Source organism: Mauremys reevesii, linkage group 12 (assembly GCF_016161935.1).
Source record: "Mauremys reevesii isolate NIE-2019 linkage group 12, ASM1616193v1, whole genome shotgun sequence".
Lineage (NCBI taxonomy): Eukaryota > Metazoa > Chordata > Testudines > Geoemydidae > Mauremys > Mauremys reevesii.
Window position 1 is genome coordinate 44,951,057 of NC_052634.1, and position 15,369 is coordinate 44,966,425.

At 56.2% G+C, this 15,369-nt stretch overlaps 3 non-coding genes and 1 pseudogene across 3 annotated transcripts; 2 read left to right on the forward strand and 2 right to left on the reverse strand.

Annotated features, from left to right (window-relative positions):
• LOC120375436 overlaps nucleotides 1-15,369 on the reverse strand; it is a 648,226-nt pseudogene that overhangs the window by 569,934 nt on the left and 62,923 nt on the right.
• On the forward strand, nucleotides 4,629-4,700 carry TRNAQ-UUG. The gene has a single exon. It is a non-coding gene; the product is annotated as a tRNA-Gln (tRNA).
• TRNAK-CUU lies at nucleotides 9,350-9,422 on the reverse strand. Its single transcript has one exon. It is a non-coding gene; the product is annotated as a tRNA-Lys (tRNA).
• TRNAS-AGA lies at nucleotides 14,517-14,599 on the forward strand. Its single transcript has one exon. It is a non-coding gene; the product is annotated as a tRNA-Ser (tRNA).

Sequence of the window (15,369 nt, forward strand, 5' to 3'; positions counted from 1 at the left end):
ACTGGCGGAAGCCAAACGCCCCACACCGAGAGTTTAGCACGGGCTCTTGAGGCACTGGAGGAACCCCATGCAGACGCACTGACGGAGCTGAGCTTTACGGCCAAGGGCCCTACCTGTGCAGAAAGCCAACTTGCTTGTGAAAAAGACGCCTCTTTCGACTCCCCTTCCAAACTTCCAAATGCCTCCAAATGGGAAAACACACACACTGAAACACCCAAACGGTCCTAACGCTGGGGCCAGGCGAAAAAGAAAAGCAAGGAAAAGATTTCTAAATGGCCACCCTGCCAGAGTCGTACAGCTCCGCAAGTGAAACCCGTGGGAGGGACATTACACAGAAAAGGGGAATGGAAAACTGCCCAAATTGAGATGCTGTGGAAAGCTACAGCCCCATCGCTACTCCTACTCTGCACACTTCTTGCAACAGCTGATGAACGGCCAGGTGCTTTTCGCATCCAAGCCCACACCAGGGGAAGACCTTGAGAAGCTTCCCGTGGCTTGCCTGGTTCAGCTGGTCAGAGTGCGGCACTCGTGGAGGCCATGGGCACCAACTTATATGGGCTCCTGGGGCTAAAGCCCCAGGAATATGCACAGTCAGGGGCTCTGCTCCACCAATATTTGGAGCTAGGTTTCTCCCCTGCTTGGAGCGCCCCCCCGCCTCTCATTTCACCCCCCCGCCGCCGCCGCCGCCAGGGCTGGAGCTTCCCCCCACTCCCCGCCCTGGAGCTTCCCTGCCTGAACGTGAAGAGTGCGCAGCGCGCGTCTCTCTCCCTTGCTGCTGCTGCTGCCGCCGCCTAAGGGCTACAGCATAATAGCAGTGCAAGCTGCTGGTGCTGTAGCCCCTCAGGAGCGGGAGGGGAGTGGAGGGCCGTGCCGTGCTTGGCAGCCCTCCCTCCTGCACCTACCTGGAGGAGACGCGAAGGGGACTTCCGGCCAGGAGACAGACATCACTCACCTTAGCAGCTGCTGGGGCTTCCGTGAGTGTTTGACCCTATGATTCCCCCCCTGCCCCCACCCCAGCCCCAGCCCCCACTCCTGCCCAACGCTGGGGAAGGGGGGGGCAGCCCCATCCCCTCCCACCGTCCCCCAGTGAGGCTGTGGTGAGGGGCAGCAGGCTGCAGCAGGGGTCAGGGAGGCAGGAAGCCACATGTGAAGGCAGTGCCCCTCCCCACCACAGGGGAGATGGGGGAGGGGGTTCATAGACCTACCTGAGCAGCTGGGGCTTGGGTGTATTTTGTGACAACTTGCTCTCCCTGTCCCCCCCCCAGCCACCACCCTGCAGCCCCCCCCCACTCCTGCCCCACGCTGGGGACGGGGAAGCCCCATCCCCGACCCCCAGTGAGGCGCTGCAGGCTGCACAGGGGAGGCAGGAAGCCACATGGGAAGGCAATGCCCCCTCCCCCAGCACCCACCAACCCACCCGCCACAGGGGGGATGGGAGAGGGAGGCTTCCTAGATCTAAGCAGCTGGGGCTTGGGTGAATTTTATGACACCCTGCTCCCCCCCCTGCCATAGCCACCACCCTGCCTACCCCACTTCTGCCCCATGCTGGGCAAGGGGCAGCCCCATCCCCCATCCACAGTGAAGTTATGGTGAGGGGCAGCAACATGGAAGGCCACCTGTGATGGCAACCCCCACCCCCACCCAGTACCCATCGTAGGGGAGGGGAGTGAGCTTTCTGGACCTGAGAGGGGCTCTAGGAGCATGTGCAGAGTGTGTGTGCCATGGGGGGCAGGAGGGGTCCCTCCCCTGGAGCTTGCTGCTGCCAGTGGTGGGGGGGGGGAGTCCTCTCTGGCCCTAGCCCTGGGGCAGCCTGTCTGCACCCCAAGTTCCTCATCCTCAGCCCTGCCCCACCCCAAAGCCTGCACCCCCAGCACCGAGCACGCTCCTGCACTGTGAACCCCTCATCCCCAGCCCCACCCCAGAACCCTCACCTGAGGGGAAAAACATGCAACTTAAATTTGGTGGTCAGTTTGGAGTATCATTGTATTTAGCACAATATTTGATTATTTTACACCCTTCAAAGTATGTAACTGGTCGTATACAGGTGTTACGAAGTGGGAATGTGCTTAATGTTTTCTCTGAATACTGTCTGTGTGCCTCAGTTTCCCCTATGCATTTCTCAAGGCTCTAGATGGTGGGATAAGGGGGTCTGATTGTTGTAGAGCCCAAGAGGGACTGTGTGATGCCGTCTGCACAGAGAATGTCCGACACCCTGTCTCCAGGCAACAGATGGCCTGGGCCCTCCCCTGCAAAGGTGCCAGCTGAAGGTGTTGGTGCGCTCCCTCCAGCTCTGATGGTGCCCCTCACTCCAGACCCACAGCCCCTGCTATCCCAGCCCTGACCTCCAGACTCACAGTTCTGCTGGTGCCCCTCACTCCCGACCTGCAGCCCCCTGCGCTCCCTCCAGCTCTGACGGTGCCCCTCACTCCCGACCCGCAGCCCCCTGCACTCCCTCCAGCTCTGACGGTGCCCCTCACTCCCGACCCGCAGCCCCTGCTATCCTATTCCTGACCTGTGATGTTATGAGTGTAATATAATATTTCATTGAAAGGTGACAGGGCCAGAAAGAGTTAATTAACTCACCTCACCCACTGACCTGCCCCATGGGTGAACCTTAAGGACTGGTTAGGAAGATCTGTAAATGAACAGAGCTTTGAAATGCAAGTCTGCATTGTTAGAGGTAGAAGGGGAGATGTTTGCTCAGGGCTTGTGATGTCAGCAAACAAGTCTTGTCTATTGCTATAGTTTTAATTCAAAGATCAGAAAAGGAATATTAACATTTATGATCATAATTGAGTGAAATAGTATTATTGTCTCTGTGTCTCTTTGAAGGTTGTGCTAACCTGGATCTGAACTGTTAATGGATAAATTACCCTGTGCTAATTGCCAGGATGTTTGGGAGAAAGAGTTAAGCCTATTGTTTTCTCAGGCTGAAAGGCTGCTGGAAATATATAAGAACCCTGGGACATGATCCTGCTTCATCTCAGAACTGCTTTGGGATTTAAGAGGGGGAAACCTTAAACCATAAGGATTGAGATCCCGAGTCAATGACTGAAGTCACCCTGAATATGGACATTGGACTATCACCTCTGGACTATTTCTAAAAGGACTTTTGGCAACTACAAGCTCATCTCTGCTGTGCATCTGAACCTCAAGAATTGAATTCAAGTCTGTCTGTATATTGATCTTTTAACCAAAACTCTCTCTCTTTTCTTTTTAAATAAATTTTAGCTTAGTTAATAAGAATTGGCTGTAGCATGTATTTTGGGTAAGATCTAAGTTATAATTGAACCTGGGTGTGTGGCTGATCCTTTGAGATTGGAAGAACCTTTTCTTTTATATAATGAGATCAGATTTTCAGGAATCATCATCATATCTGACATGTGTGTCTGGACAGAGGCCTGAGGCTGGGCACTATAAGGGAACTGCGTGGTTTGGATTCTAAGTGACCAGTGAGGTGCTACAGAAGCTGTTTTGTGCTGGTTGGTAAATCTAAGTATTGGAATAACCACCAGTGTTTGGGGTTTGTCTGCCCCGTTTTGTTTGCAGTTCACCCTGATTGAGTGACCTCAGCTGGCTCCCACAGACAGCACCGTCACACTGCTCCTTTCTAGTCACACTTTCTACACATCTAACATTAGTATATAATGTAATACAGATCTATCCCAACACCTGCCGGAGGTCCTCTGGTAAGGCGGATTCGGCGGCATGCCTGCGGGAGGTCCTCTGGTAACGCGGATTCAGCGGCATGCCTGCGGGAGGTCCTCTGGTAATGCGGATTCGGTGGCATGCCTGTGGGAGGTCCTCTGGTAACACAGATTCAGCGGCATGCCTGTGGCAGGTCTGCCGGTCCTGTGCCTTCAGCGTACCACCGCCGAATTGCTGCTGCAGCTGGGGCACTGGCAGAGCTCCCGCAGGCATGCCGCCTAATCCGCATTACCAGGGGACCTCCTGCAGGCAGGCTGCCAAAGGCAGCCTGACTGCCACCCTCACAGCGACCGGCAGGCCACCCCCCCGCAGCTTGCTGCACTGGTGCCTGGACCTGCCCCTGTCCCTGACCCAGGGCAGAGGATAGTGAAGCTGAACATCCAGAGCTTGCAAGATAAAGGAGCAGGGGGGCGAGGCCTGGCGGTGTTGGCAGAACGGGAAAGCATCAGAGGGTTCTGTGGCAACCAGGGGGATTGGTGGGAGTCAGTGAGGGAGGAGTTCTGGCAGTCGTGCAAACACCACAACATTAAAGAAACCAACAGTGCCACAGCACTTGCCTGTGGGATTTCCACAAGAGCATCCAGGCTGGGGAGCCAGTCAGCATGTGACTGTATGACTGGATCAAGTGACAGCTGCCCGAGTTCCAGGAGATGAGGCTGCAGCTGGCCAACATGAGCAGGAGCACTGAGTGAAGGGAGGGGCGGCCTCCCCTGACATTTTTGCAGCCTGCAGGGAATGGAGACAAAGCAGGGGGATGCAGGGACTCAGGGCAGGACCCACGGATACGGTAGTGCAGGACTATAGTCGCTGGAGGAGGAGAGAGAGTCCTGCGAGAGGAAGCTGCTGGTGGGAAGCAATAAGTGCAGAGTGCAAAGCAGCCAGCTGAGAGTCACAGGGGTCTAGAAAATGAAACAGTAGCGGGTCCCATGGTGTAATGGGCAGCACTCAGGACTTTGAATCCTGGAATCTGAGTTCAAATCTCAGGGGGACCTCTTGGGCATATGTTGGTTTGCTGCAAAGCCTTGGAGCTCAAGGTGCTTTGTTACTCTCTCCCTGGCTGAACTAGAGTGGATGTTTTTTCTCCTCCTCCTGGGTCACTGGTGCCCATTGGAGATAGGTCTCTGGTCCAGCTGGCCGCTATAGGTTGGGGTCCTAGACCTTAACAGTCTGGCTAGAGATTCCTGCGGGTTGACCTGATGTTGGGTTTCTTGCTGCTTCACCTGATGTCCACAACTTTGGTCCCTGTAGCTGCAGCTCTTCCTCTTGCCCACGTGGCATTTAAAGGAAGCAGGGCCAGGGCCAGGCTTCCCAGGCTGGAGCCCAGCCCCTCTCCTCCTCTGGGCACCTAGAGCAGAGGCAGCTGGTGCTGACAGCTCCAAGGGAAGGCTTAAAAGCCACAGAGCAACTGAGGTCAGGGCCAGAGGAGACCAGGACCATGCCTATGTGTGGCCTTCAGATGGGCACAAAAACACCCAGTCAGCCTGCTCCCTGCCATGCCAAACCCCACTGAAGGCCACCCACAGATCAGCATGTGGGGCGGCTGCTGATGCTCTGTGGCCAACAACAGAAGATGGTAGGAAAGCAGGGCCAGCCCCCCTGGTGGGGCCTCTCACTGTTCCCACTCAAGGTGCTCACTTTGGCAGTGGGGCAGGAGATTTTACCCCAAGAGGCTTTTCCCCAGCTGGCGAGAAGCAGAGAAACACCCAGGCTCCCAAGGTGCTATTTAGCAAGTACCCTCCAGCACAGGGACAGGCGCACACTTGGAAGAGGGAAACTGCTCCACACGCTAGCCCGGGCAGCCGCCCATTTTCTTTGGCAAGTCAGGAAGGGCAAAGGAGAGACTGGAAGCACCTGGGGCTCATGCCCCAGCCTTTGTGACACCCAAACCCCAACTCCTTCTCGGGGCTCTAGCTGAAGCCAGAGCATTGGCCTGAGCGGCCAAGAAGAGGTTCCAGCCCTGAAGGGAGCAGGACTTGCAGCACAAAGGTAAAACCGCACAAGCACAACCACGAAGGGCCTTGAACCCTCAATCGCCTAATCTGAAGTCAGACGCCTTATCTATTAGGCCACATGGTCACACAGAAAAAGGCCCTCCAGGCACTTCTTTGGAAAAGGCCGACACTGTGGGGATTCACCCACGAAAGCTCATGCTCCAATACGTCTGTTAGTCTATAAGGTGCCACACGACTCTTTGCTGCTTTTGCAGACACTGTGTTTCTCAGGTCAGCTACTGAGGGGGGGCGAGACTCTCTGGGCACAAGAAGTTGAGTTCCCAGCGACACGTGAGACTTAATCCTCTGGAGCCAGGTGCAGGGCTTTGGCAGGGAGGCTCAGGCATGGGGGATTGGGGTGCAGCGGACAGGCCGGCTGTCTAGGTGCGGAGATTTAGTCTCCCTGAGGAGGAGGAGGAGGAATCCTGCTGACAGGCAGTGGCCAGGGCCGGTGCAACCACTAGGCGAACTAGTCGGCCGCCCAGGGTGCCAAGTGCTTGGGGGCACCAAAAAACGCATTTAGGGGAGGCCGGGGAGTGGAGGTGAGCTGGGGCAGGGGGCTGGGAGGTGCGGGGGGAGGGCTGCCCGCAGCAAGTAACAGGGGTGGGGGTGTGCAGGGGCACCGCTCCCTGTCCCAGCTCACCTCTGCTCCGTCTTCTCCCCTGAGCACGCCGCCCCCGCTCTGATTCTCCTCCCCTCCCAGGCTTGCCGCACTAAACAGCTGATTGGCACCACAAGCCTGGGAGGCGGGAGAAGTGGAGCGGCGCCGGCGTGCTCAGGGGAGAAGGCGGAGCGGAGGTGAGCTGGGGTGGGGAGCTGCTGCAGGGGGGCTGCCCGGCTCTTCCCCATGGCCCCTGCCCCTGCTCTGCCCCAGCCCCCCCCCCCCCCTGTACTCACTGCATGGTAAGTGGAGTGACCCAGCCCCAGCCTGGTCCATTCCCCTGGCTCCCAGCCACACCGCCAGCAAGTGCTGTGGGGCGGTTCCCCCTCCCCCAAGCTTGGGAGCCAGGGGAGCAGAGCAGGCTGGGGCCCCAGGCCTCCATGGGGGGAAGCAGAGGGGGGCTGGTCCCAGGCCTCCGTGGGGTGTTGGGGGCTGGCTAATTCCTGCGGGAAGTGGAGTGACCCGGCCCCAGCCTGCTCTGCTCCCCTGGCTCCCAGGCTTGTGTTGGTGTTGGCTGGATTTGTGCGGGTGTTTGTGTATATTAGCAATTGTGTGTGTGTGTGGCTGGATTCATGCATGTGTTCATGTATGTTTGCAATTGTGTGTGTGTATGTGTGTGCGAATGCTCAGCTGCCCTCTGCCGGCATGACAACCGTTTCTCCGTATGTCACAGCCCCCATACCATCAACCCCGATGGTGATTTACCCATCTTACAATGGCTGGCTGGCCTGACCCTTCTCCCCTCTGTGAAGTGTGGCAGAGGCTGCAGCTCACCCCCTGTGGGGCAGGAGGGCCCAGGTGCGGGGGGCTGGGCTCCAATGCACCTGGAGAGCAGCTCAGATGAGGTGGGGCAGGGCATGTGGTGTCTGTTCTGCATTGCCTGGTGCTGGGCCATTGCACAATCCCCAGCCACGATGCACAGCGCACCCCGAGAGGGAGTGGGGAGCCAAGCAGATGATCCAGCATGAGGGGATCATTCTCATTGGTAGCCGTCCAGTGGCAGTGAGTTCCACAGGCCTTGGCACATGTGAGTGCGGCTGGGGGTGTGATTGTTTCTCTCTTTGGGGGTTCGCTAGCATGTCCCTCTGGGTGTGTTGTGTGTGAGTGTTCTTGGGATTGTGTGAGTCCCTGTGTGTGTGAGCGAGAGCGAGAGCGAGAGAGAGACTTGCTGCAGAATACAAAATCCTGCAAAGCCATTGCCTACTGGTTAGCCCACTGATACAAACAGTGTCACAGACGCACACACACACACACACACAGAGTAGTGCTCAGCCCCACCAGCAGGGGGCAGCAGGGACACACGCGTCTCTCCTGGGCCAGCTTGGACAATTTCCCATCACGACCCGGCACAGTGCTGGTGCCCCCACACGGGGGTGGGCAGCGACCGGGCGTGGGGGGGGGGCAGATGTGCTGGATTCAGAAGGAAGCACTTTGGGAAAATCAGTCACGGCCCTTAGCAGAGCTGGGACACAGACCCAGTGACCATGCACCACCCTGGGAGGGGAGTGGGGTCTAGTGGTCAGAGCAGGGCGGGGGCTGGGCACCAGGACCCCTGGGTTCTATTCCTGGCTCAGAAGTGGAGAGGGTCTAGAGCAGGGGGACTGGGAGCCAGGACTCCTGGGTTCCATAGGGGAGACTGTTTTTTCCTGGGCTCCCCTCCCTAGAGATCCCAGCCCAGCCCCCTAGAGGAGACTGAGCACAAGTGGGGAGAGTTGTTCTCCCACTTTGGACTTATGATTCAAACTCCTCCCCGAAGGACTGTGACTCCGCCGGGCTCCTTCGGTTCCTCTCGCTGCTCCCCGTCCTGCCGCCAGACACTGCTCATCTGCATAGCCCCGCCCATGGACACGCGACACCTTCTGTCCTGCTGGTTTCAAGTGAGTGAGCAGGTCACAGCAGGTCACAGCCCCAGCCAGGGCTGGCTCCAGGCACCAGCTCAGCAAGCAGGTGCTTGGGGCGGCCAAGGGGAAGGGGCGGCACATCGGGGTCTTTGGCAGCAATTCGGCAGTGGGTCCCTCGGTCCCTCTTGGAGGAAAGGACCTGCCACCGAATTGCTGCCGAAGAAGAAAGCGGTGCAGTGGAGCTGTCGCCGATTGTGATCATAGATTTTTTTTTTCCTGCCGCTTGGGGTGGCAAAAACCCTGGAGCCGGCCCTGGCCCCAGCACACATCACAGCCCCAGCACACGTCATAGCACATCACAGCCTGGGGCAGGGAGATATTGGGGAAGGGGATGAGGGGATGGGGGGAGATAGGGGGAGAGACCCAGCCCCATAGACCCCTAGAGGCAGTGGGATATGGGGGGGCAGGCGTGGGGAGGGAGGGAGGAGAGCCACATCTCCTTAAACCCCCAGAGGCAGGAAATGAGAGGAGAAGGGGGGAGGGAGGGATCCAGCCCTATAGACCCGTAGGGGCAGGGAGATATTGGGGGCAGGAGGGGAGAAGGGGGGTTGGCAGAGACCCAGCCCAGGGTGCAGGGGAAATGGGGTGGTTTGGAGGGAGCTGGGGAGGAGAAGAGACACAGGGCAGGACACATGTTGGGACAGGGAAACTGACTCACTCCGAATACATGCGGAACAGGGCAGGGCGGAGGCAGATCATGCTGGTCCCAGGGTAATTCCGGGGGGTTCTGATTCCCCACTCAGCCGGGGGGCTCCCCTCTGGGCTGAGGAGCCCTGGGGTGGGGCGGGTGCAGGGGCTGGGTGTGTGTGTCAGGCTGGGGGAGCTGCCTGGGCAGAGGGGCTGGAACTGGGGCTGCTGAGCCATGTAAATTATCCCGATCTAAGTGCCATTGTAGAGAACGCTATGTTGGCACAGCGCTTCCTGGCAGCCGGAGACTGCACTTTCTACACCTGCTCCTGTGGATGTGGCCTCTCTCCTGATTGCCAAGGAAAGGAACCTTTCCAGGAAATGGCCACAGCTTCTGGGTATCTGCATGTGGCTGTAAACAGAATTTGGTTCCTGGCACACAAGGCAACTTAAAAGCTGAGCACCCAAACAGGTGCTTGAACCCTGGGCCCTCAGATTAAGAGCCTGATGCTCTACCAACTGAGCTACCTGGGCTTGTTGAAAACCATTGTTACGGTTCACCACAAGAGTGAGTAGGCAGGCCAAAGAGAGGCAAAAAAAGTCCCAGGAACCCCTCCTCTTTTTCTGCACAGCCACTGCCTGTCAGCAGGATTCCTCCTCCTCCTCAGTGAGAATAAATCTCTGCACCTAGACAGCGGGTCCGTCCGCTGCACCACAATACCCCATGCCTGAGCCTCCCTGCCAAAGTCCTGCACCTGGCTCCATAAAATTACATTTCACATCTCGCTGGGAACTCGACTTCTTGTGCCCAGCGTCTCGCCCTCCCTCAATAGATGACCCAAGAAACACAGTGTCCACCTTTTCCAACAAAGTGCATGAAGTAGGCATCCACATGGCTTAACGGATAAGGTGTCTGACTTTGAATCAAGAACTTGAGAGGTCAAGTCCCGTTGTGCTTGTGCAGTTTTATCTTTGTGCTGCAAGTCCTGCTCCTTTCAAATCTGGAACCTCTTCTTGGCCGCTCAGGCCAATGCTCTGGCTTCAGCTAGAGCCCCAGGAAGGAGTTGGGGGTTGGGCATCACAAAGGCTGGGGCATGAGCCCCAGGTGCTTCCAGTCTCGCCTTTGCCCTTCCTGACTTGCCAAAGAAAATGGCTGGCTGCCCGGACAAGTGTATGGAGCAGTTTCCGTCTGTCCATGTGCTTGAGGGGGGTTGCTACATAGCGCCTTTGGAGCCTGGATGTTTCTCTGCTTCTCACTAGCTGGGGAAAAGCCTCTTGGGGTAAAGTCTCCTGCCCCACTGCAAAAGTGAGCACCTTGAGTGGGAACGGTCAGAGGCCCCACCAGGGGGGCTGGCCCTGCTTTCCTACCATCTTGTGATGTTGGCCACAGAGCATCAGCAGCCGCCTCGCATGCTGGTCTGCGGGTGGCCTTCAGTGGGTGTTTGGCATGGCAGGGAGCAGGCTGGCCGGGTGTCTCTGTGGCTGTCTGCTGGCCACGCATAGGCATGGTTCTCCCCTCCTCTGGCCCTGCCCTCAGTTGTTCTGTGGCTTTTAAGCCTTCCCTTGGAGCTGTCAGCACCAGCCGCCTCTGCTCCAGGTGCCCAGAGGAGGAGAGGTGCTGGGCTCCAGCCTGGGACTCTGCCTCCCTCCTGCCTATCAAGCCTGGCCCTGGCACCACTTTGTTCAAGTGCCATGTAGGTAAGAGGAAAGTGTGGCCACAAGCACCAAACTTGTGGGCATCAGGTGAAGCAGTGAGAATCCCAACCACAGCCACTTCTGGACCCCAACCACAGACCTGGCTCCAGTGGGGAGGAGTCACCTAGCAGAAGGGTAATGACTCACTCTTATATAGCTGGAAACAGGAAAGCACTTTGAGCACCAGATCTTTACCACCAGCTAACACAAGGTCCCCCTGAGATTTGAACTCAGATTGCAGGATTCAGAGCCCTGTGTATTACACCATGAGAGCAGCTTGTGCTGCCTTCTCTGCACATTGGTGACCCTCACAGGGCTGGCTTGTGTAAGGGACTGTTGGCCCTTTACTAAAACTTAGTGGGGTTTTTGGTTGGCTAGTTCCCAGTCCCAATAGAAGGGGGAAGGGTCAATGGGAAATCAGGACCCGGAGACTGACAGGCCCCTGGGGCAATGGTCACCAACTGGTAGGGAACAAGTGAGAATTTGTTAATGGAGAAAAATTCCTGGTGAAAATTGGCAAAGCTGTGGAGAGTTTGAAAAGTTCCAGTGAATTTACACATGAAGATACAAACAGAGAGACAAACCCACACAGAGAGAATGAGAACATCACACACTGCACAGACCCACACAGACATAAACAAAAACCAAACAGCACACAGAGCCATATACACATAAGGGAAAGCCACACAAAACATAGAAAGAACAAATCCACACCAAAAAGTACAGCAAAAGCCCACAACAAGAATGCACAAAACCCACATAACAAAAGAATACTTAGCAAAAAACAATATTCATGCAAAAATCATACACACACTCACGCACACAAAACTATGCAAGGCATCCACCAAAATCACACAGGACCCACATGCACATCAATGAGACAGACAAAAACCACACCGACATACAGAAAGCCAGGCAGGGTTTGAGTCTCACAGCGAAGAGGGTGAGCACACAGGTGGTTTGGGGAGCAAAGATTGAGGGGGAGTTGGGGGCAGTGCTCTGGGCTCTGCCTGACCCCTCCTGACACAGGTGGCTGGTGGAGAGCAGAGGCTGGTAGATCTGTGGAATCTGCCCTGCTCTCTGTAAAGCAAGGGGACCTCGGTGTCTTCTGAGCCAGAATTGTATTTTCTGCAGGGCAAAATGATTGGGAGAAGCTATTTGCTTAAAGAAAATTAGCACTTTAGGGGAGGTTTGAACTCAACTTCAGCCCACTCAGCAGTGCTCCATAAGCACTGGGCACTAACCCATTGCACCACTGGACCCTGTTTTCAGGAGTTTGTCTCCATGTTCCATGGATGGATTAGCGGAGTGTGTGTGTGTGGGGGGGGGGGGGTTTGCATTAGCTAAAACAAATCCATATTAAAGGCTGCAGGATGGCAGCAGCAGAGGTGGGGAGCCTCCTTCCATGTGATAGAGCTGGTTCCCCCTTCTGTTGCTCAGGGGAAGGTTGGTGCTTTGAGCCCACCCGGTGCTGGAACGTCCCATGGGTGAGATTAACGGGACTCTTGGGAAGGGAGGGGAAGTCTTTTCTATCCCTGCCTAGCTCCATTGGTCCCCTGTGGCCCTTTCGGCTCTCTGCTCCCCTGCTGGGGAGATGCAGAGACAAGCCCCCATCTGGGTGAGTCACGGACAGGCTGTGTCCCATGGCGTGTGTGGGGGAGAGGGGGAGGGGTGGGATGGGGTTCAATGGGAGAAGGTTGTGTGTGACAGTGTGTGGGGTAGGGGGATCGTGTGTTCCTTAGGATAGAAATAATGGAAAACACAGGGGCAGTGACAGTGAAGCCCCGTGTCTGAGTGTTATGACCCTGTGTGGTGCTGCCGTTCACCTTCCCCTCCTATGGGCTCAGCTTTCATTGAATCCAGCATTTTTTCACCTGTCCTCACCACAGAGGTGTCCCACATGCCTTAGCTACTGAGTGTCCCTCTTAGAGACGCCGAGGACTGGAACTGATTTCAGCTGCTGGACAGCTCTGCTAGGTCTTTATTCATTTGCACAGGAAAATGCTGAGTGTTTAAATTCATTTCAAGCCCCCTGCCCCCCTTCAGCAAACTCCTGAACATACTGGAGATGGGTCTGGAAATTGATTTTCATTCGAAAAAGTTTTTAAAGGGAATCACTTGAATTGGAACTACAAACCTATTATCCTGCAGGGAAACATTCACCCACTGACCTACCCTCACAACAGAGAGTGTCATGTATAGCCCAGAGCAGGAACAGTTTTTAACCTGGGGGTTAGTAAACTTTATCTCTATACAAACACCACAGCTTACAAACTCCCCACCCCCACTCTGTGTCACCAGAGCACAACAACAACTCTCCTTGGAGCACACACGGCTCCCCAGCTCCCTGCCCGTCAGTCTCTCCAACATTGCTCCAATCCCTTAAAGCAGGGTCTCAACCTCAATTTACCTTAGGGCCGGTGCCAGTCCTCCCAGTGGGCCAATAATGTCACTCATGCTGCCCAGAACCTGCCCCCCAAAACTCTGCCCCTCACCTGCCTAAGGCTCTGGGAGGGAGTTTGTGTGGGGGAAGGAGATCTAGGGTGCAGGCCCTGGGCTGGGGCTGGGGATTGGGGTGCAGGAGGGGTGCAGGATCTGGGGGGAGTTTGGGTGCAGAAGGGGTGTGTGGTTGGTCTCGGGTAGGGATTTTGGGTGGGGGAGGGGTTCTGGGGGGCAGACTCTGGGATGGAGTTTGCAGCGCTGTAACAAGGGCGAGGCGAGTGAGGCACTTGCCTCGGGCGTGCAAAGTGGAGGGGCGCAGCTCTACCCCGATCAGCGGCACTTCGGTGGCAGCTCTACTGCTGCTGCTTCTTTGGCAGCAATTCGGCAGTGGGTCCTTCTCTCCGAGAGGGACTCAGGGACCCGCTGCGAAATTGCCACTGAAGGATGAATGAAGCAGCGGTGGCAATTCAGCGGCAGGTCCTTCCCTCCGACAGAGATTCAGGGACCTGCCGCCAAAGAGCCTGGAGCCGGCCCTTGCCTCGGGCACAAAAATTCCTTGTTATGGCTCTGGGAGTTTGGGTGCTGGGTGCAGGCTCTGGGCTGGGGCAGGGGTAGGGGAACAGGAGGAGGGTGGGGTGCAGGCTCTGGGGGAGATTGGGGCGGGCGGGAGGGGTGTGTGGAGGGAGAGGGCGCAGGCTGTGGGAGGAGTTGGGGGCAGGTGTGTGTGGACTGAGGTGCAGACTCTGGGAGGAGTCAGGAGTATGGCGCTTACCTGGGGCTCCAAGGTGGGGCAGGCTGGGGGGTTTCCATGTGCTGCTGCCCCCAGGCATCACCCCCGCAGTGTCCCATTGGCTGCAGGGGCTCAGGGTGGGGGTAGCGCGCGGAGGCACAGACCCACCCTGCCCTGCCATGCGGAGGGGCCGGCAGCCACTGGAGCGAGCAGGCAGATGCTGCTCAGCTCCGCTGCACTGACAGGGCCCCTGGGGGGGAGCACCTGGGGGCAGCAGGTGGGGCCAAGGGAGTGACCAGTGAACCCTTCTCTCCTGCAATGGCGACGGTCAGACAGAGGGGACGTGGCACCTGCATCCCTGCCAGGGAGATATTGGCTCGGCTCTTTCTTTCTGCTGCTGTTGTTAGTCCATGAATCATCAAGGGTGGAATGCAAGGCTGAGTTCACGCACCAGCCCCCAGTGCCCCAGAGAAATCCTGCCCCCTGCTATTGGAACGATGTGCTGGAGATTTGACTAGGAAAGGGACTGTCTGAATTGTCAGAGTGGGGAATGAACAACAATCTACAGCAATGTCATTCACACAAACACACTCTCATCCTGCTCCAGCCGGAAGGGAAATGGGCAGGAATTCTCGCTGTTCAGCCAAGGACACACTTACACTAATGCAGCCATGAGTGTGCTGGGGAAGCTGGTCTGAGCAAACAATTTAAAGTGACAATTCTGTGAGAACAGAATCATCATGTAATGAAATGTACATCAAGTAGTTGTGGCCGAGTGGTTAAGGCGATGGACTAGAAATCCATTGGGGGTCTCCCTGCGCAGGTTCAAATCCTGCCAACTACGCAAGCTCTGCACTGTTGTTGCTGTTATTATAGTGTTTAATCAATATAGTAAAAATCTGTCCTGATTCCTCTAACTAACACCACAGCGTGAAATAGGAACAGAGACAAATCTTGTTGGTGACGAATAATTTTGCAAATGATCTTCCCATTATTAATTTCCACGCTGCCCCCACTGGAGGTCTGGGCATCTCCAGTGTCATTGCTCTGCATTCACCTTCCCCTAGAATTGTTCTCAGACATTCGCCTTCCTCTGCAGCATGGGGCTCGGGTCACTTGCTGGAGGATTCCCTGCACCTTGAGGTCTTTAAGCCACGATTTGAGGACTTCAATAACTCAGACATAGGTTAGGGGTTTGTTACAGGAGTGGGTGAGTGAGATTCTGTGGCCTGCGTTGTGCAGGAGGTCAGACTAGATGATCATAATGGTCCCTTCTGACCTTAACCCTATGAATCTATTCATCTATTCCCAAATTTGGAAAATTGTGCAGTTCAGAATGTGAATAGTGACCTCATCTCCTTCCTGCACCTGCTCTACATTGCTCCTCAGCAGCTTCTCCCCCTGCAGAGTCACTCCAGCACTGCAGTGCAGCCGCCCAGGGTTCAGCAGGGGCCCCTGGCAAGGACAGTGGGTGCAGCTAACAGCCCGGTGAGCCTGGCCGTGAGGCAGCTATAAAAAAGCAACACCCCCACCCCCAGAAGTACAGAGACTGAATTCCCCAACTTTAACATCATGACCCCCTGTAGAAAGCCACACGTGTCAGTTGTATTGTCA